The sequence below is a fragment of the Engystomops pustulosus genome, chromosome 4 (genome assembly GCF_040894005.1).
Source record: "Engystomops pustulosus chromosome 4, aEngPut4.maternal, whole genome shotgun sequence".
Classification (NCBI taxonomy): Eukaryota; Metazoa; Chordata; class Amphibia; order Anura; family Leptodactylidae; genus Engystomops; species Engystomops pustulosus.
In genome coordinates this window covers 211,579,766-211,603,174 of record NC_092414.1, presented here as the reverse complement: position 1 = coordinate 211,603,174, position 23,409 = coordinate 211,579,766, and the positions used below count along the sequence as shown (strand labels likewise).

The following is a 23,409-nucleotide window of genomic DNA, read 5'->3' as shown; positions in this document are numbered from 1 at the left end:
ATGTGCTCGGTCTTCTGATGCTTTCCGGCCCTACCCGCCCGAATGTCTACCGAATAAAAGGGATTAAAGGTCAGTTTTCCCACAATTGAAAAGAAAGGGCTGTGCAACCTGTCCAAAAGATAGCAGTGGGTCTTCAGAAAAAAAGAGCCTGGCTCACACAGGGGTTGAGGCTGCGACCTTAATGTAATTAGCATCGCACTCTAAGCTACTTGGGAAGATTAGAGCCTGGTGACTACAGGGCTCGAACCAGAGGCTTTGGCATGATTAGCAGAATGCTCTAACCAACTCAGCTCACTGGTCATGTATTTTGGCAAATCTAACAACACTTTCTGGGCCTTCTTAAATGACTGTCTAGCTGGATAAAAGGGCCGACAGGTCCGACCTAATTCTGATGAGAAAAGCCAGGCAACTACACAGATGGAACTGGAGACTTTGGCATTATTAGCATAATGCTCTAACCAACTGAGCTCGCCGGAAATGAAAGAGTTTTGCAACCTGTCCACTATATAACAGAGAGCTCACCAAAATTCAAGAATCTGGCCCCTGACCGGCCATGGGCTGTGGCCATTCATCTGACGCTTTCTGGCCCATCCCGTATGACTTTGTACCCGGTAGAAGGGCTTAACAGTCCTCCTACTAAAGCTCACCAAAAGCGGAGGAACTGGCCCGTACGGGGATCGAACCCACGACCTTGGTGTTTTTAGCACCACGCTCTAACCAACTGAGCTAACCGGCCATATGTGACGTGCTCGGTCTTCTGATGCTTTCCGGCCCTACCCGCCCGAATGTCTACCGAATAAAAGGGATTAAAGGTCAGTTTTCCCACAATTGAAAAGAAAGGGCTGTGCAACCTGTCCAAAAGATAGCAGTGGGTCTTCAGAAAAAAAGAGCCTGGCTCACACAGGGGTTGAGGCTGCGACCTTAATGTAATTAGCATCGCACTCTAAGCTACTTGGGAAGATTAGAGCCTGGTGACTACAGGGCTCGAACCAGAGGCTTTGGCATGATTAGCAGAATGCTCTAACCAACTCAGCTCACTGGTCATGTATTTTGGCAAATCTAACAACACTTTCTGGGCCTTCTTAAATGACTGTCTAGCTGGATAAAAGGGCCGACAGGTCCGACCTAATTCTGATGAGAAAAGCCAGGCAACTACACAGATGGAACTGGAGACTTTGGCATTATTAGCATAATGCTCTAACCAACTGAGCTCGCCGGAAATGAAAGAGTTTTGCAACCTGTCCACTATATAACAGAGAGCTCACCAAAATTCAAGAATCTGGCCCCTGACCGGCCGTGGGCTGTGGCCATTCATCTGACGCTTTCTGGCCCATCCCGTATGACTTTGTTCCCGGTAGAAGAGCTTAACAGTCCTCCTACTAAAGCTCACCAAAAGCGGAGGAACTGGCCCGTACGGGGATCGAACCCGCGACCTTGGCGTTATTAGCACCACGCTCTAACCAACTGAGCTAACCGGCCATATGTGATGTGCTCGGTCTTCTGATGCTTTCCGGCCCTACCCGCCCGAATATCTACCGAATAAAAGGGATTAAAGGTCCGTTTGCCCACAATTGAAAAGAAAGGGCTGTGCAACCTGTCCAAAAGATAGCAGTGGGTCTTCAGAAAAAAAGAGCCTGGCTCACACAGGGGTTGAGGCTGCGACCTTAATGTAATTAGCATCGCACTCTAAGCTACTTGGGAAGATTAGAGCCAGGTGACTACAGGGCTCGAACCAGAGGCTTTGGCATGATTAGCAGAATGCTCTAACCAACTCAGCTCACTGGTCATGTATTTTGGCAAATCTAACAACACTTTCTGGGCCTTCTTAAATGACTGTCTAGCTGGATAAAAGGGCCGACAGGTCCGACCTAATTCTGATGAGAAAAGCCAGGCAACTACACAGATGGAACTGGAGACTTTGGCATTATTAGCATAATGCTCTAACCAACTGAGCTCGCCGGAAATGAAAGAGTTTTGCAACCTGTCCACTATATAACAGAGAGCTCACCAAAATTCAAGAATCTGGCCCCTGACCGGCCGTGGGCTGTGGCCATTCATCTGACGCTTTCTGGCCCATCCCGTATGACTTTGTACCCGGTAGAAGGGCTTAACAGTCCTCCTACTAAAGCTCACCAAAAGCGGAGGAACTGGCCCGTACGGGGATCGAACCCACGACCTTGGTGTTTTTAGCACCACTCTCTAACCAACTGAGCTAACCGGCCATATGTGATGTGCTCGGTCTTCTGATGCTTTCCGGCCCTACCCGCCCGAATGTCTACCGAATAAAAGGGATTAAAGGTCAGTTTTCCCACAATTGAAAAGAAAGGGCTGTGCAACCTGTCCAAAAGATAGCAGTGGGTCTTCAGAAAAAAAGAGCCTGGCTCACACAGGGGTTGAGGCTGCGACCTTAATGTAATTAGCATCGCACTCTAAGCTACTTGGGAAGATTAGAGCCTGGTGACTACAGGGCTCGAACCAGAGGCTTTGGCATGATTAGCAGAATGCTCTAACCAACTCAGCTCACTGGTCATGTATTTTGGCAAATCTAACAACACTTTCTGGGCCTTCTTAAATGACTGTCTAGCTGGATAAAAGGGCCGACAGGTCCGACCTAATTCTGATGAGAAAAGCCAGGCAACTACACAGATGGAACTGGAGACTTTGGCATTATTAGCATAATGCTCTAACCAACTGAGCTCGCCGGAAATGAAAGAGTTTTGCAACCTGTCCACTATATAACAGAGAGCTCACCAAAATTCAAGAATCTGGCCCCTGACCGGCCATGGGCTGTGGCCATTCATCTGACGCTTTCTGGCCCATCCCGTATGACTTTGTACCCGGTAGAAGGGCTTAACAGTCCTCCTACTAAAGCTCACCAAAAGCGGAGGAACTGGCCCGTACGGGGATCGAACCCACGACCTTGGTGTTTTTAGCACCACGCTCTAACCAACTGAGCTAACCGGCCATATGTGATGTGCTCGGTCTTCTGATGCTTTCCGGCCCTACCCGCCCGAATGTCTACCGAATAAAAGGGATTAAAGGTCAGTTTTCCCACAATTGAAAAGAAAGGGCTGTGCAACCTGTCCAAAAGATAGCAGTGGGTCTTCAGAAAAAAAGAGCCTGGCTCACACAGGGGTTGAGGCTGCGACCTTAATGTAATTAGCATCGCACTCTAAGCTACTTGGGAAGATTAGAGCCTGGTGACTACAGGGCTCGAACCAGAGGCTTTGGCATGATTAGCAGAATGCTCTAACCAACTCAGCTCACTGGTCATGTATTTTGGCAAATCTAACAACACTTTCTGGGCCTTCTTAAATGACTGTCTAGCTGGATAAAAGGGCCGACAGGTCCGACCTAATTCTGATGAGAAAAGCCAGGCAACTACACAGATGGAACTGGAGACTTTGGCATTATTAGCATAATGCTCTAACCAACTGAGCTCGCCGGAAATGAAAGAGTTTTGCAACCTGTCCACTATATAACAGAGAGCTCACCAAAATTCAAGAATCTGGCCCCTGACCGGCCGTGGGCTGTGGCCATTCATCTGACGCTTTCTGGCCCATCCCGTATGACTTTGTTCCCGGTAGAAGGGCTTAACAGTCCTCCTACTAAAGCTCACCAAAAGCGGAGGAACTGGCCCGTACGGGGATCAAACCCGCGACCTTGGCGTTATTAGCACCACGCTCTAACCAACTGAGCTAACCGGCCATATGTGATGTGCTTGGTCTTCTGATGCTTTCCGGCCCTACCCGCCCGAATATCTACCGAATAAAAGGGATTAAAGGTCCGTTTGCCCACAATTGAAAAGAAAGGGCTGTGCAACCTGTCCAAAAGATAGCAGTGGGTCTTCAGAAAAAAAGAGCCTGGCTCACACAGGGGTTGAGGCTGCGACCTTAATGTAATTAGCATCGCACTCTAAGCTACTTGGGAAGATTAGAGCCAGGTGACTACAGGGCTCGAACCAGAGGCTTTGGCATGATTAGCAGAATGCTCTAACAAACTCAGCTCACTGGTCATGTATTTTGGCAAATCTAACAACACTTTCTGGGCCTTCTTAAATGACTGTCTAGCTGGATAAAAGGGCCGACAGGTCCGACCTAATTCTGATGAGAAAAGCCAGGCAACTACACAGATGGAACTGGAGACTTTGGCATTATTAGCATAATGCTCTAACCAACTGAGCTTGCCGGAAATGAAAGAGTTTTGCAACCTGTCCACTATATAACAGAGAGCTCACCAAAATTCAAGAATCTGGCCCCTGACCGGCCGTGGGCTGTGGTCATTCATCTGACGCTTTCTGGCCCATCCCGTATGACTTTGTACCCGGTAGAAGGGCTTAACAGTCCTCCTACTAAAGCTCACCAAAAGCGGATGAACTGGCCCATACGGGGATCGAACCCGCGACCTTGGCGTTATTAGCACCACGCTCTAACCAACTGAGCTAACCGGCCATATGTGATGTGCTCGGTCTTCTGATGCTTTCCGTCCCTACCCGTCCGAATGTCTACCGAATAAAAGGGATTAAAGGTCCGTTTGCCCACAATTGAAAAGAAAGGGCTATGCAACCTGTCCAAAAGATAGCAGTGGGTCTTCAGAAAAAAAGAGCCTGGCTCACACAGGGGTTGAGGCTGCGACTTTAATGTAATTAGCATCGCACTCTAAGCTACTTGGGAAGATTAGAGCCAGGTGACTACAGGGCTCGAACCAGAGGCTTTGGCATGATTAGCAGAATGCTCTAACCAATTCAGCTCACTGGTCATGTATTTTGGCAAATCTAACAACACTTTCTGGGCCTTCTTAAATGACTGTCTAGCTGGATAAAAGGGCCGACAGGTCCGACCTAATTCTGATGAGAAAAGCCAGGCAACTACACAGATGGAACTGGAGACTTTGGCATTATTAGCATAATGCTCTAACCAACTGAGCTCGCCGGAAATGAAAGAGTTTTGCAACCTGTCCACTATATAACAGAGAGCTCACCAAAATTCAAGAATCTGGCCCCTGACCGGCCGTGGGCTGTGGCCATTCATCTGACGCTTTCTGGCCCATCCCGTATGACTTTGTACCCGTTAGAAGGGCCTAACAGTCCTCCTACTAAAGCTCACCAAAAGCGGAGGAACTGGCCCGTACGGGGATCGAACCCGCGACCTTGGCGTTATTAGCACCACGCTCTAACCAACTGAGCTAACCGGCCATATGTGATGTGCTCGGTCTTCTGATGCTTTCCGGCCCTACCCGTCCGAATGTCTACCGAATAAAAGGGATTAAAGGTCCGTTTGCCCACAATTGAAAAGAAAGGGCTATGCAACCTGTCCAAAAGATAGCAGTGGGTCTTCAGAAAAAAAGAGCCTGGCTCACACAGGGGTTGAGGCTGCGACTTTAATGTAATTAGCATCGCACTCTAAGCTACTTGGGAAGATTAGAGCCAGGTGACTACAGAGCTCGAACCAGAGGCTTTGGCATGATTAGCAGAATGCTCTAACCAACTCAGCTCACTGGTCATATATTTTGGCAAATCTAACAACACTTTCTGGGCCTTCTTAAATGACTGTCTAGCTGGATAAAAGGGCCGACAGGTCCGACATAATTCTGATGAGAAAAGCCAGGCAACTACACAGATGGAACTGGAGACTTTGGCATTATTAGCATAATGCTCTAACCAACTGAGCTCGCCGGAAATGAAAGAGTTTTGCAACCTGTCCACTATATAACAGAGAGCTCACCAAAATTCAAGAATCTGGCCCCTGACCGGCCGGGGGCTGTGGCCATTCATCTGACGCTTTCTGGCCCATCCCGTATGACTTTGTACCCGGTAGAAGGGCTTAACAGTCCTCCTACTAAAGCTCACCAAAAGCGGATGAACTGGCCCATACGGGGATCGAACCCGCGACCTTGGCGTTATTAGCACCACGCTCTAACCAACTGAGCTAACCGGCCATATGTGATGTGCTCGGTCTTCTGATGCTTTCCGGCCCTACCCGTCCGAATGTCTACCGAATAAAAGGGATTAAAGGTCCGTTTGCCCACAATTGAAAAGAAAGGGCTATGCAACCTGTCCAAAAGATAGCAGTGGGTCTTCAGAAAAAAAGAGCCTGGCTCACACAGGGGTTGAGGCTGCGACTTTAATGTAATTAGCATCGCACTCTAAGCTACTTGGGAAGATTAGAGCCAGGTGACTACAGGGCTCGAACCAGAGGCTTTGGCATGATTAGCAGAATGCTCTAACCAACTCAGCTCACTGGTCATGTATTTTGGCAAATCTAACAACACTTTCTGGGCCTTCTTAAATGACTGTCTAGCTGGATAAAAGGGCTGACAGGTCCGACCTAATTCTGATGAGAAAAGCCAGGCAACTACACAGATGGAACTGGAGACTTTGGCATTATTAGCATAATGCTCTAACCAACTGAGCTCGCCGGAAATGAAAGAGTTTTGCAACCTGTCCACTATATAACAGAGAGCTCACCAAAATTCAAGAATCTGGCCCCTGACCGGCCGTGGGCTGTGGCCATTCATCTGACGCTTTCTGGCCCATCCCGTATGACTTTGTTCCCGGTAGAAGGGCTTAACAGTCCTCCTACTAAAGCTCACCAAAAGCGGAAGAACTGGCCCGTACGGGGATCGAACCCGCGACCTTGGCGTTATTAGCACCACGCTCTAACCAACTGAGCTAACCGGCCATATGTGATGTGCTCGGTCTTCTGATGCTTTCCGGCCCTACCCGCCCGAATATCTACCGAATAAAAGGGATTAAAGGTCCGTTTGCCCACAATTGAAAAGAAAGGGCTGTGCAACCTGTCCAAAAGATAGCAGTGGGTCTTCAGAAAAAAAGAGCCTGGCTCACACAGGGGTTGAGGCTGCGACCTTAATGTAATTAGCATCGCACTCTAAGCTACTTGGGAAGATTAGAGCCAGGTGACTACAGGGCTCGAACCAGAGGCTTTGGCATGATTAGCAGAATGCTCTAACCAACTCAGCTCACTGGTCATGTATTTTGGCAAATCTAACAACACTTTCTGGGCCTTCTTAAATGACTGTCTAGCTGGATAAAAGGGCCGACAGGTCCGACCTAATTCTGATGAGAAAAGCCAGGCAACTACACAGATGGAACTGGAGACTTTGGCATTATTAGCATAATGCTCTAACCAACTGAGCTCGCCGGAAATGAAAGAGTTTTGCAACCTGTCCACTATATAACAGAGAGCTCACCAAAATTCAAGAATCTGGCCCCTGACCGGCCGTGGGCTGTGGCCATTCATCTGACGCTTTCTGGCCCATCCCGTATGACTTTGTTCCCGGTAGAAGGGCTTAACAGTCCTCCTACTAAAGCTCACCAAAAGCGGAGGAACTGGCCCGTACGGGTATCGAACCCGCGACCTTGGCGTTATTAACACCACGCTCTAACCAACTGAGCTAACCGGCCATATGTGATGTGCTCGGTCTTCTGATGCTTTCCGGCCCTACCCGTCCGAATGTCTACCGAATAAAAGGGATTAAAGGTCCGTTTGCCCACAATTGAAAAGAAAGGGCTGTGCAACCTGTCCAAAAGATAGCAGTGGGTCTTCAGAAAAAAAGAGCCTGGCTCACACAGGGGTTGAGGCTGCGACCTTAATGTAATTAGCATCGCACTCTAAGCTACTTGGGAAGATTAGAGCCAGGTGACTACAGGGCTCGAACCAGAGGCTTTGGCATGATTAGCAGAATGCTCTAACCAACTCAGCTCACTGGTCATGTATTTTGGCAAATCTAACAACACTTTCTGGGCCTTCTTAAATGACTGTCTAGCTGGATAAAAGGGCCGACAGGTCCGACCTAATTCTGATGAGAAAAGCCAGGCAACTACACAGATGGAACTGGAGACTTTGGCATTATTAGCATAATGCTCTAACCAACTGAGCTCGCCGGAAATGAAAGAGTTTTGCAACCTGTCCACTATATAACAGAGAGCTCACCAAAATTCAAGAATCTGGCCCCTGACCGGCCGTGGGCTGTGGCCATTCATCTGACGCTTTCTGGCCCATCCCGTATGACTTTGTTCCCGGTAGAAGGGCTTAACAGTCCTCCTACTAAAGCTCACCAAAAGCGGAGGAACTGGCCCGTACGGGTATCGAACCCGCGACCTTGGCGTTATTAACACCACGCTCTAACCAACTGAGCTAACCGGCCATATGTGATGTGCTCGGTCTTCTGATGCTTTCCGGCCCTACCCGTCCGAATGTCTACCGAATAAAAGGGATTAAAGGTCCGTTTGCCCACAATTGAAAAGAAAGGGCTATGCAACCTGTCCAAAAGATAGCAGTGAGTCTTCAGAAAAAAAGAGCCTGGCTCACACAGGGGTTGAGGCTGCGACCTTAATGTAATTAGCATCGCACTCTAAGCTACTTGGGAAGATTAGAGCCTGGTGACTACAGGGCTCGAACCAGAGGCTTTGGCATGATTAGCAGAATGCTCTAACCAACTCAGCTCACTGGTCATGTATTTTGGCAAATCTAACAACACTTTCTGGGCCTTCTTAAATGACTGTCTAGCTGGATAAAAGGGCCGACAGGTCCAACCTAATTCTGATGAGAAAAGCCAGGCAACTACACAGATGGAACTGGAGACTTTGGCATTATTAGCATAATGCTCTAACCAACTGAGCTCGCCGGAAATGAAAGAGTTTTGCAACCTGTCCACTATATAACAGAGAGCTCACCAAAATTCAAGAATCTGGCCCCTGACCAGCCGTGAGCTGTGGCCATTCATCTGACGCTTTCTGGCCCATCCCGTATGACTTTGTACCCGATAGAAGGGCTTAACAGTCCTCCTACTAAAGCTCACCAAAAGCGGAGGAACTGGCCCGTACGGGGATCGAACCCACGACCTTGGTGTTTTTAGCACCACGCTCTAAGCAACTGAGCTAACCGGCCATATGTGATGTGCTCGGTCTTCTGATGCTTTCCGGCCCTACCCGCCCGAATGTCTACCGAATAAAAGGGATTAAAGGTCAGTTTTCCCACAATTGAAAAGAAAGGGCTGTGCAACCTGTCCAAAAGATAGCAGTGGGTCTTCAGAAAAAAAGAGCCTGGCTCACACAGGGGTTGAGGCTGCGACCTTAATGTAATTAGCATCGCACTCTAAGCTACTTGGGAAGATTAGAGCCTGGTGACTACAGGGCTCGAACCAGAGGCTTTGGCATGATTAGCAGAATGCTCTAACCAACTCAGCTCACTGGTCATGTATTTTGGCAAATCTAACAACACTTTCTGGGCCTTCTTAAATGACTGTCTAGCTGGATAAAAGGGCCGACAGGTCCGACCTAATTCTGATGAGAAAAGCCAGGCAACTACACAGATGGAACTGGAGACTTTGGCATTATTAGCATAATGCTCTAACCAACTGAGCTCGCCGGAAATGAAAGAGTTTTGCAACCTGTCCACTATATAACAGAGAGCTCACCAAAATTCAAGAATCTGGCCCCTGACCAGCCGTGGGCTGTGGCCATTCATCTGACGCTTTCTGGCCCATCCCGTATGACTTTGTACCCGGTAGAAGGGCTTAACAGTCCTCCTACTAAAGCTCACCAAAAGCGGAGGAACTGGCCCGTACGGGGATCGAACCCACGACCTTGGCGTTATTAGCACCACGCTCTAACCAACTGAGCTAACCGGCCATATGTGATGTGCTCGGTCTTCTGATGCTTTCCGGCCCTACCCGCCCGAATGTCTACCGAATAAAAGGGATTAAAGGTCAGTTTTCCCACAATTGAAAAGAAAGGGCTGTGCAACCTGTCCAAAAGATAGCAGTGGGTCTTCAGAAAAAAAGAGCCTGGCTCACACAGGGGTTGAGGCTGCGACCTTAATGTAATTAGCATCGCACTCTAAGCTACTTGGGAAGATTAGAGCCTGGTGACTACAGGGCTCGAACCAGAGGCTTTGGCATGATTAGCAGAATGCTCTAACCAACTCAGCTCACTGGTCATGTATTTTGGCAAATCTAACAACACTTTCTGGGCCTTCTTAAATGACTGTCTAGCTGGATAAAAGGGCCGACAGGTCCGACCTAATTCTGATGAGAAAAGCCAGGCAACTACACAGATGGAACTGGAGACTTTGGCATTATTAGCATAATGCTCTAACCAACTGAGCTCGCCGGAAATGAAAGAGTTTTGCAACCTGTCCACTATATAACAGAGAGCTCACCAAAATTCAAGAATCTGGCCCCTGACCGGCCGTGGGCTGTGGCCATTCATCTGACGCTTTCTGGCCCATCCCGTATGACTTTGTTCCCGGTAGAAGGGCTTAACAGTCCTCCTACTAAAGCTCACCAAAAGCAGAGGAACTGGCCCGTATGGGGATCGAACCCGCGACCTTGGCGTTATTAGCACCACGCTCTAACCAACTGAGCTAACCGGCCATATGTGATGTGCTCGGTCTTCTGATGCTTTCCGGCCCTACCCGCCCGAATATCTACCGAATAAAAGGGATTAAAGGTCCGTTTGCCCACAATTGAAAAGAAAGGGCTGTGCAACCTGTCCAAAAGATAGCAGTGGGTCTTCAGAAAAAAAGAGCCTGGCTCACACAGGGGTTGAGGCTGCGACCTTAATGTAATTAGCATCGCACTCTAAGCTACTTGGGAAGATTAGAGCCAGGTGACTACAGGGCTCGAACCAGAGGCTTTGGCATGATTAGCAGAATGCTCTAACCAACTCAGCTCACTGGTCATGTATTTTGGCAAATCTAACAACACTTTCTGGGCCTTCTTAAATGACTGTCTAGCTGGATAAAAGGGCCGACAGGTCCGACCTAATTCTGATGAGAAAAGCCAGGCAACTACACAGATGGAACTGGAGACTTTGGCATTATTAGCATAATGCTCTAACCAACTGAGCTCGCCGGAAATGAAAGAGTTTTGCAACCTGTCCACTATATAACAGAGAGCTCACCAAAATTCAAGAATCTGGCCCCTGACCGGCCGTGGGCTGTGGCCATTCATCTGATGCTTTCTGGCCCATCCCGTATGACTTTGTACCCGGTAGAAGGGCTTAACAGTCCTCCTACTAAAGCTCACCAAAAGCGGATGAACTGGCCCATACGGGGAATCGAACCCGCGACCTTGGCGTTATTAGCACCACGCTCTAACCAACTGAGCTAACCGGCCATATGTGATGTGCTCGGTCTTCTGATGCTTTCCGGCCCTACCCGTCCGAATGTCTACCGAATAAAAGGGATTAAAGGTCCGTTTGCCCACAATTGAAAAGAAAGGGCTATGCAACCTGTCCAAAAGATAGCAGTGGGTCTTCAGAAAAAAAGAGCCTGGCTCACACAGGGGTTGAGGCTGCGACTTTAATGTAATTAGCATCGCACTCTAAGCTACTTGGGAAGATTAGAGCCAGGTGACTACAGGGCTCGAACCAGAGGCTTTGGCATGATTAGCAGAATGCTCTAACCAACTCAGCTCACTGGTCATGTATTTTGGCAAATCTAACAACACTTTCTGGGCCTTCTTAAATGACTGTCTAGCTGGATAAAAGGGCCGACAGGTCCGACCTAATTCTGATGAGAAAAGCCAGGCAACTACACAGATGGAACTGGAGACTTTGGCATTATTAGCATAATGCTCTAACCAACTGAGCTCGCCGGAAATGAAAGAGTTTTGCAACCTGTCCACTATATAACAGAGAGCTCACCAAAATTCAAGAATCTGGCCCCTGACCGGCCGTGGGCTGTGGCCATTCATCTGACGCTTTCTGGCCCATCCCGTATGATTTTGTACCCGGTAGAAGGGCTTAACAGTCCTCCTACTAAAGCTCACCAAAAGCGGAGGAACTGGCCCGTACGGGGATCGAACCCGCGACCTTGGCGTTATTAGCACCACGCTCTAACCAACTGAGCTAACCGGCCATATGTGATGTGCTCGGTCTTCTGATGCTTTCCGGCCCTACCCGCCCGAATGTCTACCGAATAAAAGGGATTAAAGGTCCGTTTGCCCACAATTGAAAAGAAAGGGCTGTGCAACCTGTCCAAAAGATAGCAGTGGGTCTTCAGAAAAAAAGAGCCTGGCTCACACAGGGGTTGAGGCTGCGACCTTAATGTAATTAGCATCGCACTCTAAGCTACTTGGGAAGATTAGAGCCAGGTGACTACAGGGCTCGAACCAGAGGCTTTGGCATGATTAGCAGAATGCTCTAACCAACTCAGCTCACTGGTCGTATATTTTGGCAAATCTAACAACACTTTCTGGGCCTTCTTAAATGACTGTCTAGCTGGATAAAAGGGCCGACAGGTCCGACCTAATTCTGATGAGAAAAGCCAGGCAACTACACAGATGGAACTGGAGACTTTGGCATTATTAGCATAATGCTCTAACCAACTGAGCTCGCCGGAAATGAAAGAGTTTTGCAACCTGTCCACTATATAACAGAGAGCTCACCAAAATTCAAGAATCTGGCCCCTGACCGGCCGTGGGCTGTGGCCATTCATCTGATGCTTTCTGGCCCATCCCGTATGACTTTGTACCCGGTAGAAGGGCTTAACAGTCCTCCTACTAAAGCTCACCAAAAGCGGATGAACTGGCCCATACGGGGAATCGAACCCGCGACCTTGGCGATATTAGCACCACGCTCTAACCAACTGAGCTAACCGGCCATATGTGATGTGCTCGGTCTTCTGATGCTTTCCGGCCCTACCCGTCCGAATGTCTACCGAATAAAAGGGATTAAAGGTCCGTTTGCCCACAATTGAAAAGAAAGGGCTATGCAACCTGTCCAAAAGATAGCAGTGGGTCTTCAGAAAAAAAGAGCCTGGCTCACACAGGGGTTGAGGCTACGACTTTAATGTAATTAGCATCGCACTCTAAGCTACTTGGGAAGATTAGAGCCAGGTGACTACAGGGCTCGAACCAGAGGCTTTGGCATGATTAGCAGAATGCTCTAACCAACTCAGCTCACTGGTCATGTATTTTGGCAAATCTAACAACACTTTCTGGGCCTTCTTAAATGACTGTCTAGCTGGATAAAAGGGCCGACAGGTCCGACCTAATTCTGATGAGAAAAGCCAGGCAACTACACAGATGGAACTGGAGACTTTGGCATTATTAGCATAATGCTCTAACCAACTGAGCTCGCCGGAAATGAAAGAGTTTTGCAACCTGTCCACTATATAACAGAGAGCTCACCAAAATTCAAGAATCTGGCCCCTGACCGGCCGTGGGTTGTGGCCATTCATCTGACGCTTTCTGGCCCATCCCGTATGACTTTGTACCCGGTAGAAGGGTCTAACAGTCCTCCTACTAAAGCTCACCAAAAGCAGAGGAACTGGCCCGTACGGGGATCGAACCCGCGACCTTGGCGTTATTAGCACCACGCTCTAACCAACTGAGCTAACCGGCCATATGTGATGTGCTCGGTCTTCTGATGCTTTCCGGCCCTACCCGTCCGAATGTCTACCGAATAAAAGGGATTAAAGGTCCGTTTGCCCACAATTGAAAAGAAAGGGCTATGCAACCTGTCCAAAAGATAGCAGTGGGTCTTCAGAAAAAAAGAGCCTGGCTCACACAGGGGTTGAGGCTGCGACTTTAATGTAATTAGCATCGCACTCTAAGCTACTTGGGAAGATTAGAGCCAGGTGACTACAGAGCTCGAACCAGAGGCTTTGGCATGATTAGCAGAATGCTCTAACCAACTCAGCTCACTGGTCATGTATTTTGGCAAATCTAACAACACTTTCTGGGCCTTCTTAAATGACTGTCTAGCTGGATAAAAGGGCCGACAGGTCCGACCTAATTCTGATGAGAAAAGCCAGGCAACTACACAGATGGAACTGGAGACTTTGGCATTATTAGCATAATGCTCTAACCAACTGAGCTCGCCGGAAATGAAAGAGTTTTGCAACCTGTCCACTATATAACAGAGAGCTCACCAAAATTCAAGAATCTGGCCCCTGACCGGCCGTGGGCTGTGGCCATTCATCTGACGCTTTCTGGCCCATCCCGTATGACTTTGTACCCGGTAGAAGGGCTTAACAGTCCTCCTACTAAAGCTCACCAAAAGCGGAGGAACTGGCCCGTACGGGGATCGAACCCGCGACCTTGGCGTTATTAGCACCACGCTCTAACCAACTGAGCTAACCGGCCATATGTGATGTGCTCGGTCTTCTGATGCTTTCCGGCCCTACCCGCCCGAATGTCTACCGAATAAAAGGGATTAAAGGTCCGTTTGCCCACAATTGAAAAGAAAGGGCTGTGCAACCTGTCCAAAAGATAGCAGTGGGTCTTCAGAAAAAAAGAGCCTGGCTCACACAGGGGTTGAGGCTGCGACCTTAATGTAATTAGCATCGCACTCTAAGCTACTTGGGAAGATTAGAGCCAGGTGACTACAGGGCTCGAACCAGAGGCTTTGGCATGATTAGCAGAATGCTCTAACCAACTCAGCTCACTGGTCATATATTTTGGCAAATCTAACAACACTTTCTGGGCCTTCTTAAATGACTGTCTAGCTGGATAAAAGGGCCGACAGGTCCGACCTAATTCTGATGAGAAAAGCCAGGCAACTACACAGATGGAACTGGAGACTTTGGCATTATTAGCATAATGCTCTAACCAACTGAGCTCGCCGGAAATGAAAGAGTTTTGCAACCTGTCCACTATATAACAGAGAGCTCACCAAAATTCAAGAATCTGGCCCCTGACCGGCCGTGGGCTGTGGCCATTCATCTGATGCTTTCTGGCCCATCCCGTATGACTTTGTACCCGGTAGAAGGGCTTAACAGTCCTCCTACTAAAGCTCACCAAAAGCGGATGAACTGGCCCATACGGGGAATCGAACCCGCGACCTTGGCGTTATTAGCACCACGCTCTAACCAACTGAGCTAACCGGCCATATGTGATGTGCTTGGTCTTCTGATGCTTTCCGGCCCTACCCGTCCGAATGTCTACCGAATAAAAGGGATTAAAGGTCCGTTTGCCCACAATTGAAAAGAAAGGGCTATGCAACCTGTCCAAAAGATAGCAGTGGGTCTTCAGAAAAAAAGAGCCTGGCTCACACAGGGGTTGAGGCTGCGACTTTAATGTAATTAGCATTGCACTCTAAGCTACTTGGGAAGATTAGAGCCAGGTGACTACAGGGCTCGAACCAGAGGCTTTGGCATGATTAGCAGAATGCTCTAACCAACTCAGCTCACTGGTCATGTATTTTGGCAAATCTAACAACACTTTCTGGGCCTTCTTAAATGACTGTCTAGCTGGATAAAAGGGCCGACAGGTCCGACCTAATTCTGATGAGAAAAGCCAGGCAACTACACAGATGGAACTGGAGACTTTGGCATTATTAGCATAATGCTCTAACCAACTGAGCTCGCCGGAAATGAAAGAGTTTTGCAACCTGTCCACTATATAACAGAGAGCTCACCAAAATTCAAGAATCTGGCCCCTGACCGGCCGTGGGCTGTGGCCATTCATCTGACGCTTTCTGGCCCATCCCGTATGACTTTGTACCCGGTAGAAGGGTCTAACAGTCCTCCTACTAAAGCTCACCAAAAGCGGAGGAACTGGCCCGTACGGGGATCGAACCCGCGACCTTGGCGTTATTAGCACCACGCTCTAACCAACTGAGCTAACCGGCCATATGTGATGTGCTCGGTCTTCTGATGCTTTCCGGCCCTACCCGTCCGAATGTCTACCGAATAAAAGGGATTAAAGGTCCGTTTGCCCACAATTGAAAAGAAAGGGCTATGCAACCTGTCCAAAAGATAGCAGTGGGTCTTCAGAAAAAAAGAGCCTGGCTCACACAGGGGTTGAGGCTGCGACTTTAATGTAATTAGCATCGCACTCTAAGCTACTTGGGAAGATTAGAGCCAGGTGACTACAGAGCTCGAACCAGAGGCTTTGGCATGATTAGCAGAATGCTCTAACCAACTCAGCTCACTGGTCATGTATTTTGGCAAATCTAACAACACTTTCTGGGCCTTCTTAAATGACTGTCTAGCTGGATAAAAGGGCCGACAGGTCCGACCTAATTCTGATGAGAAAAGCCAGGCAACTACACAGATGGAACTGGAGACTTTGGCATTATTAGCATAATGCTCTAACCAACTGAGCTCGCCGGAAATGAAAGAGTTTTGCAACCTGTCCACTATATAACAGAGAGCTCACCAAAATTCAAGAATCTGGCCCCTGACCGGCCGTGGGCTGTGGCCATTCATCTGATGCTTTCTGGCCCATCCCGTATGACTTTGTACCCGGTAGAAGGGCTTAACAGTCCTCCTACTAAAGCTCACCAAAAGCGGATGAACTGGCCCATACGGGGAATCGAACCCGCGACCTTGGCGTTATTAGCACCACGCTCTAACCAACTGAGCTAACCGGCCATATGTGATGTGCTCGGTCTTCTGATGCTTTCCGGCCCTACCCGTCCGAATGTCTACCGAATAAAAGGGATTAAAGGTCCGTTTGCCCACAATTGAAAAGAAAGGGCTATGCAACCTGTCCAAAAGATAGCAGTGGGTCTTCAGAAAAAAAGAGCCTGGCTCACACAGGGGTTGAGGCTGCGACTTTAATGTAATTAGCATCGCACTCTAAGCTACTTGGGAAGATTAGAGCCAGGTGACTACAGAGCTCGAACCAGAGGCTTTGGCATGATTAGCAGAATGCTCTAACCAACTCAGCTCACTGGTCATGTATTTTGGCAAATCTAACAACACTTTCTGGGCCTTCTTAAATGACTGTCTAGCTGGATAAAAGGGCCGACAGGTCCGACCTAATTCTGATGAGAAAAGCCAGGCAACTACACAGATGGAACTGGAGACTTTGGCATTATTAGCATAATGCTCTAACCAACTGAGCTCGCCGGAAATGAAAGAGTTTTGCAACCTGTCCACTATATAACAGAGAGCTCACCAAAATTCAAGAATCTGGCCCCTGACCGGCCGTGGGCTGTGGCCATTCATCTGATGCTTTCTGGCCCATCCCGTATGACTTTGTACCCGGTAGAAGGGCTTAACAGTCCTCCTACTAAAGCTCACCAAAAGCGGATGAACTGGCCCATACGGGGAATCGAACCCGCGACCTTGGCGTTATTAGCACCACGCTCTAACCAACTGAGCTAACCGGCCATATGTGATGTGCTCGGTCTTCTGATGCTTTCCGGCCCTACCCGTCCGAATGTCTACCGAATAAAAGGGATTAAAGGTCCGTTTGCCCACAATTGAAAAGAAAGGGCTATGCAACCTGTCCAAAAGATAGCAGTGGGTCTTCAGAAAAAAAGAGCCTGGCTCACACAGGGGTTGAGGCTGCGACTTTAATGTAATTAGCATCGCACTCTAAGCTACTTGGGAAGATTAGAGCCAGGTGACTACAGGGCTCGAACCAGAGGCTTTGGCATGATTAGCAGAATGCTCTAACCAACTCAGCTCACTGGTCATGTATTTTGGCAAATCTAACAACACTTTCTGGGCCTTCTTAAATGACTGTCTAGCTGGATAAAAGGGCCGACAGGTCCGACCTAATTCTGATGAGAAAAGCCAGGCAACTACACAGATGGAACTGGAGACTTTGGCATTATTAGCATAATGCTCTAACCAACTGAGCTCGCCGGAAATGAAAGAGTTTTGCAACCTGTCCACTATATAACAGAGAGCTCACCAAAATTCAAGAATCTGGCCCCTGATCGGCCGTGGGCTGTGGCCATTCATCTGACGCTTTCTGGCCCATCCCGTATGACTTTGTACCCGGTAGAAGGGTCTAACAGTCCTCCTACTAAAGCTCACCAAAAGCGGAGGAACTGGCCCGTACGGGGAACGAACCCGCGACCTTGGCGTTATTAGCACCACGCTCTAACCAACTGAGCTAACCGGCCATATGTGATGTGCTCGGTCTTCTGATGCTTTCCGGCCCTACCCGTCCGAATGTCTACCGAATAAAAGGGATTAAAGGTCCGTTTGCCCACAATTGAAAAGAAAGGGCTATGCAACCTGTCCAAAAGATAGCAGTGGGTCTTCAGAAAAAAAGAGCCTGGCTCACACAGGGGTTGAGGCTGCGACTTTAATGTAATTAGCATCGCACTCTAAGCTACTTGGGAAGATTAGAGCCAGGTGACTACAGAGCTCGAACCAGAGGCTTTGGCATGATTAGCAGAATGCTCTAACCAACTCAGCTCACTGGTCATGTATTTTGGCAAATCTAACAACACTTTCTGGGCCTTCTTAAATGACTGTCTAGCTGGATAAAAGGGCCGACAGGTCCGACCTAATTCTGATGAGAAAAGCCAGGCAACTACACAGATGGAACTGGAGACTTTGGCATTATTAGCATAATGCTCTAACCAACTGAGCTCGCCGGAAATGAAAGAGTTTTGCAACCTGTCCACTATATAACAGAGAGCTCACCAAAATTCAAGAATCTGGCCCCTGACCGGCCGTGGGCTGTGGCCATTCATCTGACGCTTTCTGGCCCATCCCGTATGACTTTGTACCCGGTAGAAGGGCTTAACAGTCCTCCTACTAAAGCTCACCAAAAGCGGAGGAACTGGCCCGTACGGGGATCGAACCCGCGACCTTGGCGTTATTAGCACCACGCTCTAACCAACTGAGCTAACCGGCCATATGTGATGTGCTCGGTCTTCTGATGCTTTCCGGCCCTACCCGCCCGAATGTCTACCGAATAAAAGGGATTAAAGGTCCGTTTGCCCACAATTGAAAAGAAAGGGCTGTGCAACCTGTCCAAAAGATAGCAGTGGGTCTTCAGAAAAAAAGAGCCTGGCTCACACAGGGGTTGAGGCTGCGACCTTAATGTAATTAGCATCGCACTCTAAGCTACTTGGGAAGATTAGAGCCAGGTGACTACAGGGCTCGAACCAGAGGCTTTGGCATGATTAGCAGAATGCTCTAACCAACTCAGCTCACTGGTCATATATTTTGTCAAATCTAACAACACTTTCTGGGCCTTCTTAAATGACTGTCTAGCTGGATAAAAGGGCCGACAGGTCCGACCTAATTCTGATGAGAAAAGCCAGGCAACTACACAGATGGAACTGGAGACTTTGGCATTATTAGCATAATGCTCTAACCAACTGAGCTCGCCGGAAATGAAAGAGTTTTGCAACCTGTCCACTATATAACAGAGAGCTCACCAAAATTCAAGAATCTGGCCCCTGACCGGCCGTGGCCATTCATCTGACGCTTTCTGGCCCATCCCGTATGACTTTGTACCCGGTAGAAGGGCTTAACAGTCCTCCTACTAAAGCTCACCAAAAGCGGAGGAACTGGCCCGTACGGGGATCGAAGCCACGACCTTGGCGTTATTAGCACCACGCTCTAACCAACTGAGCTAACCGGCCATATGTGATGTGCTCGGTCTTCTGATGCTTTCCGGCCCTACCCGCCCGAATGTCTACCGAATAAAAGGGATTAAAGGTCCGTTTGCCCACAATTGAAAAGAAAGGGCTGTGCAACCTGTCCAAAAGATAGCAGTGGGTCTTCAGAAAAAAAGAGCCTGGCTCACACAGGGGTTCAGGCTGCGACCTTAATGTAATTAGCATCGCACTCTAAGCTACTTGGGAAGATTAGAGCCTGGTGACTACAGGGCTCGAACCAGAGGCTTTGGCATGATTAGCAGAATGCTCTAACCAACTCAGCTCACTGGTCATGTATTTTGGCAAATCTAACAACACTTTCTGGGCCTTCTTAAATGACTGTCTAGCTGGATAAAAGGGCCGACAGGTCCGACCTAATTCTGATGAGAAAAGCCAGGCAACTACACAGATGGAACTGGAGACTTTGGCATTATTAGCATAATGCTCTAACCAACTGATCTCGCCGGAAATGAAAGAGTTTTGCAACCTGTCCACTATATAACAGAGAGCTCACCAAAATTCAAGAATCTGGCCCCTGACCGGCCGTGGGCTGTGGCCATTCATCTGACGCTTTCTGGCCCATCCCGTATGACTTTGTACCCGGTAGAAGGGCTTAACAGTCCTCATACTAAAGCTCACCAAAAGCGGAGGAACTGGCCCGTATGGGGATCGAACCCGCGACCTTGGCGTTATTAGCGCCACGCTCTAACCAACTGAGCTAACCGGCCATATGTGATGTGCTCGGTCTTCTGATGCTTTCCGGCCCTACCCGCCCGAATGTCTACCGAATAAAAGGGATTAAAGGTCCGTTTGCCCACAATTGAAAAGAAAGGGCTATGCAACCTGTCCAAAAGATAGCAGTGGGTCTTCAGAAAAAAAGAGCCTGGCTCACACAGGGGTTGAGGCTGCGACTTTAATGTAATTAGCATCGCACTCTAAGCTACTTGGGAAGATTAGAGCCTGGTGACTACAGGGCTCGAACCAGAGGCTTTGGCATGATTAGCAGAATGCTCTAACCAACTCAGCTCACTGGTCATGTATTTTGGCAAATCTAACAACACTTTCTGGGCCTTCTTAAATGACTGTCTAGCTGGATAAAAGGGCCGACAGGTCCGACCTAATTCTGATGAGAAAAGCCAGGCAACTACACAGATGGAACTGGAGACTTTGGCATTATGAGCATAATGCTCTAACCATCTGAGCTCGCCGGAAATGAAAGAGTTTTGCAACCTGTCCACTATATAACAGAGAGCTCACCAAAATTCAAGAATCTGGCCCCTGACCGGCCGTGGGCTGTGGCCATTCATCTGACGCTTTCTGGCCCATCCCGTATGACTTTGTACCCGGTAGAAGGGCTTAACAGTCCTCCTACTAAAGTTCACCAAAAGCGGAGGAACTGGCCCATACGGGGATCGAACCCGCGACCTTGACGTTATTAGCACCACGCTCTAACCAACTGAGCTAACCGGCCATATGTGATGTGCTCGGTCTTCTGATGCTTTCCGGCCCTACCCGTCCGAATGTCTACCGAATAAAAGGGATTAAAGGTCCGTTTGCCCACAATTGAAAAGAAAGGGCTATGCAACCTGTCCAAAAGATAGCAGTGGGTCTTCAGAAAAAAAGAGCCTGGCTCACACAGGGGTTGAGGCTGCGACTTTAATGTAATTAGCATCGCACTCTAAGCTACTTGGGAAGATTAGAGCCAGGTGACTACAGGGCTCGAACCAGAGGCTTTGGCATGATTAGCAGAATGCTCTAACCAACTCAGCTCACTGGTCATGTATTTTGGCAAATCTAACAACACTTTCTGGGCCTTCTTAAATGACTGTCTAGCTGGATAAAAGGGCCGACAGGTCCGAAATAATTCTGATGAGAAAAGCCAGGCAACTACACAGATGGAACTGGAGACTTTGGCATTATGAGCATAATGCTCTAACCAACTGAGCTCGCCGGAAATGAAAGAGTTTTGCAACCTGTCCACTATATAACAGAGAGCTCACCAAAATTCAAGAATCTGGCCCCTGACCGGCCGTGGGCTGTGGCCATTCATCTGACGCTTTCTGGCCCATCCCGTATGACTTTGTACCCGGTAGAAGGGCTTAACAGTCCTCCTACTAAAGCTCACCAAAAGCGGAGGAACTGGCCCGTACGGGGATCGAACCCGCGACCTTGGCGTTATTAGCACCACGCTTTAACCAACTGAGCTAACCGGCCATATGTGATGTGCTCGGTCTTCTGATGCTTTCCGGCCCTACCCGCCCGAATGTCTACCGAATAAAAGGGATTAAAGGTCCGTTTGCCCACAATTGAAAAGAAAGGGCTGTGCAACCTGTCCAAAAGATAGCAGTGGGTCTTCAGAAAAAAAGAGCCTGGCTCACACAGGGGTTGAGGCTGCGACCTTAATGTAATTAGCATCGCACTCTAAGCTACTTGGGAAGATTAGAGCCTGGTGACTACAGGGCTCGAACCAGAGGCTTTGGCATGATTAGCAGAATGCTCTAACCAACTCAGCTCACTGGTCATGTATTTTGGCAAATCTAACAACACTTTCTGGGCCTTCTTAAATGACTGTCTAGCTGGATAAAAGGGCCGACAGGTCCGACCTAATTCTGATGAGAAAAGCCAGGCAACTACACAGATGGAACTGGAGACTTTGGCATTATTAGCATAATGCTCTAACCAACTGAGCTCGCCGGAAATGAAAGAGTTTTGCAACCTGTCCACTATATAACAGAGAGCTCACCAAAATTCAAGAATCTGGCCCCTGACCGGCCGTGGGCTGTGGCCATTCATCTGACGCTTTCTGGCCCATCCCGTATGACTTTGTACCCGGTAGAAGGGCTTAACAGTCCTCCTACTAAAGCTCACCAAAAGCGGAGGAACTGGCCCGTATGGGGATCGAACCCGCGACCTTGGCGTTATTAGCGCCACGCTCTAACCAACTGAGCTAACCGGCCATATGTGATGTGCTCGGTCTTCTGATGCTTTCCGGCCCTACCCGCCCGAATGTCTACCGAATAAAAGGGATTAAAGGTCCGTTTGCCCACAATTGAAAAGAAAGGGCTGTGCAACCCGTCCAAAAGATAGCAGTGGGTCTTCAGAAAAAAGGAGCCTGGCTCACACAGGGGTTGAGGCTGCGACCTTAATGTAATTAGCATCGCACTCTAAGCTACTTGGGAAGATTAGAGCCAGGTGACTACAGGGCTCGAACCAGAGGCTTTGGCATGATTAGCAGAATGCTCTAACCAACTCAGCTCACTGGTCATATATTTTGGCAAATCTAACAACACTTTCTGGGCCTTCTTAAATGACTGTCTAGCTGGATAAACGGGCCGACAGGTCCGACCTAATTCTGATGAGAAAAGCCAGGCAACTACACAGATGGAACTGGAGACTTTGGCATTATTAGCATAATGCTCTAACCAACTGAGCTCGCCGGAAATGAAAGAGTTTTGCAACCTGTCCACTATATAACAGAGAGCTCACCAAAATTCAAGAATCTGGCCCCTGACCGGCCGTGGGCTGTGGCCAATCATCTGACGCTTTCTGGCCCATCCCGTATGACTTTGTACCCGGTAGAAGGGCTTAACAGTCCTCCTACTAAAGCTCACCAAAAGCGGAGGAACTGGCCCATACGGGGATCGAACCCGCGATCTTGACGTTATTAGCACCATGCTCTAACCAACTGAGCTAACCGGCCATATGTGATGAGCTCGGTCTTCTGATGCTTTCCGGCCCTACCCGTCCGAATGTCTACCGAATAAAAGGGATTAAAGGTCCGTTTGCCCACAATTGAAAAGAAAGGGCTATGCAACCTGTCCAAAAGATAGCAGTGGGTCTTCAGAAAAAAAGAGCCTGGCTCACACAGGGGTTGAGGCTGCGACTTTAATGTAATTAGCATCGCACTCTAAGCTACTTGGGAAAATTAGAGCCAGGTGACTACAGGGCTCGAACCAGAGGCTTTGGCATGATTAGCAGAATGCTCTAACCAACTCAGCTCACTGGTCATGTATTTTGGCAAATCTAACAACACTTTCTGGGCCTTCTTAACCCCTTAAGGACGCAGCCTGTTTGCAGGTTAAGGC

At 48.6% G+C, this 23,409-nt stretch overlaps 12 non-coding genes across 12 annotated transcripts; all 12 read right to left on the bottom strand.

The window, feature by feature from the left end:
* Nucleotides 1-662: 662 nt before the first annotated feature.
* On the bottom strand, nucleotides 663-736 carry TRNAF-AAA (transfer RNA phenylalanine (anticodon AAA)). Its single transcript has one exon. It is a non-coding gene; the product is annotated as a tRNA-Phe (tRNA).
* Nucleotides 737-1,405: 669 nt separating this feature from the next.
* TRNAI-AAU (transfer RNA isoleucine (anticodon AAU)) lies at nucleotides 1,406-1,479 on the bottom strand. Its single transcript has one exon. It is a non-coding gene; the product is annotated as a tRNA-Ile (tRNA).
* A 669-nt stretch (nucleotides 1,480-2,148) lies between these two features.
* TRNAF-AAA (transfer RNA phenylalanine (anticodon AAA)) lies at nucleotides 2,149-2,222 on the bottom strand. Its single transcript has one exon. It is a non-coding gene; the product is annotated as a tRNA-Phe (tRNA).
* A 669-nt stretch (nucleotides 2,223-2,891) lies between these two features.
* TRNAF-AAA (transfer RNA phenylalanine (anticodon AAA)) lies at nucleotides 2,892-2,965 on the bottom strand. Its single transcript has one exon. It is a non-coding gene; the product is annotated as a tRNA-Phe (tRNA).
* Nucleotides 2,966-5,120: 2,155 nt separating this feature from the next.
* Nucleotides 5,121-5,194, bottom strand: TRNAI-AAU (transfer RNA isoleucine (anticodon AAU)). Its single transcript has one exon. It is a non-coding gene; the product is annotated as a tRNA-Ile (tRNA).
* Nucleotides 5,195-6,606: 1,412 nt separating this feature from the next.
* Nucleotides 6,607-6,680, bottom strand: TRNAI-AAU (transfer RNA isoleucine (anticodon AAU)). The gene has a single exon. It is a non-coding gene; the product is annotated as a tRNA-Ile (tRNA).
* A 2,155-nt stretch (nucleotides 6,681-8,835) lies between these two features.
* TRNAF-AAA (transfer RNA phenylalanine (anticodon AAA)) lies at nucleotides 8,836-8,909 on the bottom strand. The gene has a single exon. It is a non-coding gene; the product is annotated as a tRNA-Phe (tRNA).
* A 2,899-nt stretch (nucleotides 8,910-11,808) lies between these two features.
* On the bottom strand, nucleotides 11,809-11,882 carry TRNAI-AAU (transfer RNA isoleucine (anticodon AAU)). Its single transcript has one exon. It is a non-coding gene; the product is annotated as a tRNA-Ile (tRNA).
* Nucleotides 11,883-13,295: 1,413 nt separating this feature from the next.
* TRNAI-AAU (transfer RNA isoleucine (anticodon AAU)) lies at nucleotides 13,296-13,369 on the bottom strand. The gene has a single exon. It is a non-coding gene; the product is annotated as a tRNA-Ile (tRNA).
* A 669-nt stretch (nucleotides 13,370-14,038) lies between these two features.
* On the bottom strand, nucleotides 14,039-14,112 carry TRNAI-AAU (transfer RNA isoleucine (anticodon AAU)). Its single transcript has one exon. It is a non-coding gene; the product is annotated as a tRNA-Ile (tRNA).
* Nucleotides 14,113-15,525: 1,413 nt separating this feature from the next.
* TRNAI-AAU (transfer RNA isoleucine (anticodon AAU)) lies at nucleotides 15,526-15,599 on the bottom strand. Its single transcript has one exon. It is a non-coding gene; the product is annotated as a tRNA-Ile (tRNA).
* A 2,900-nt stretch (nucleotides 15,600-18,499) lies between these two features.
* On the bottom strand, nucleotides 18,500-18,573 carry TRNAI-AAU (transfer RNA isoleucine (anticodon AAU)). Its single transcript has one exon. It is a non-coding gene; the product is annotated as a tRNA-Ile (tRNA).
* Nucleotides 18,574-23,409: the final 4,836 nt, after the last annotated feature.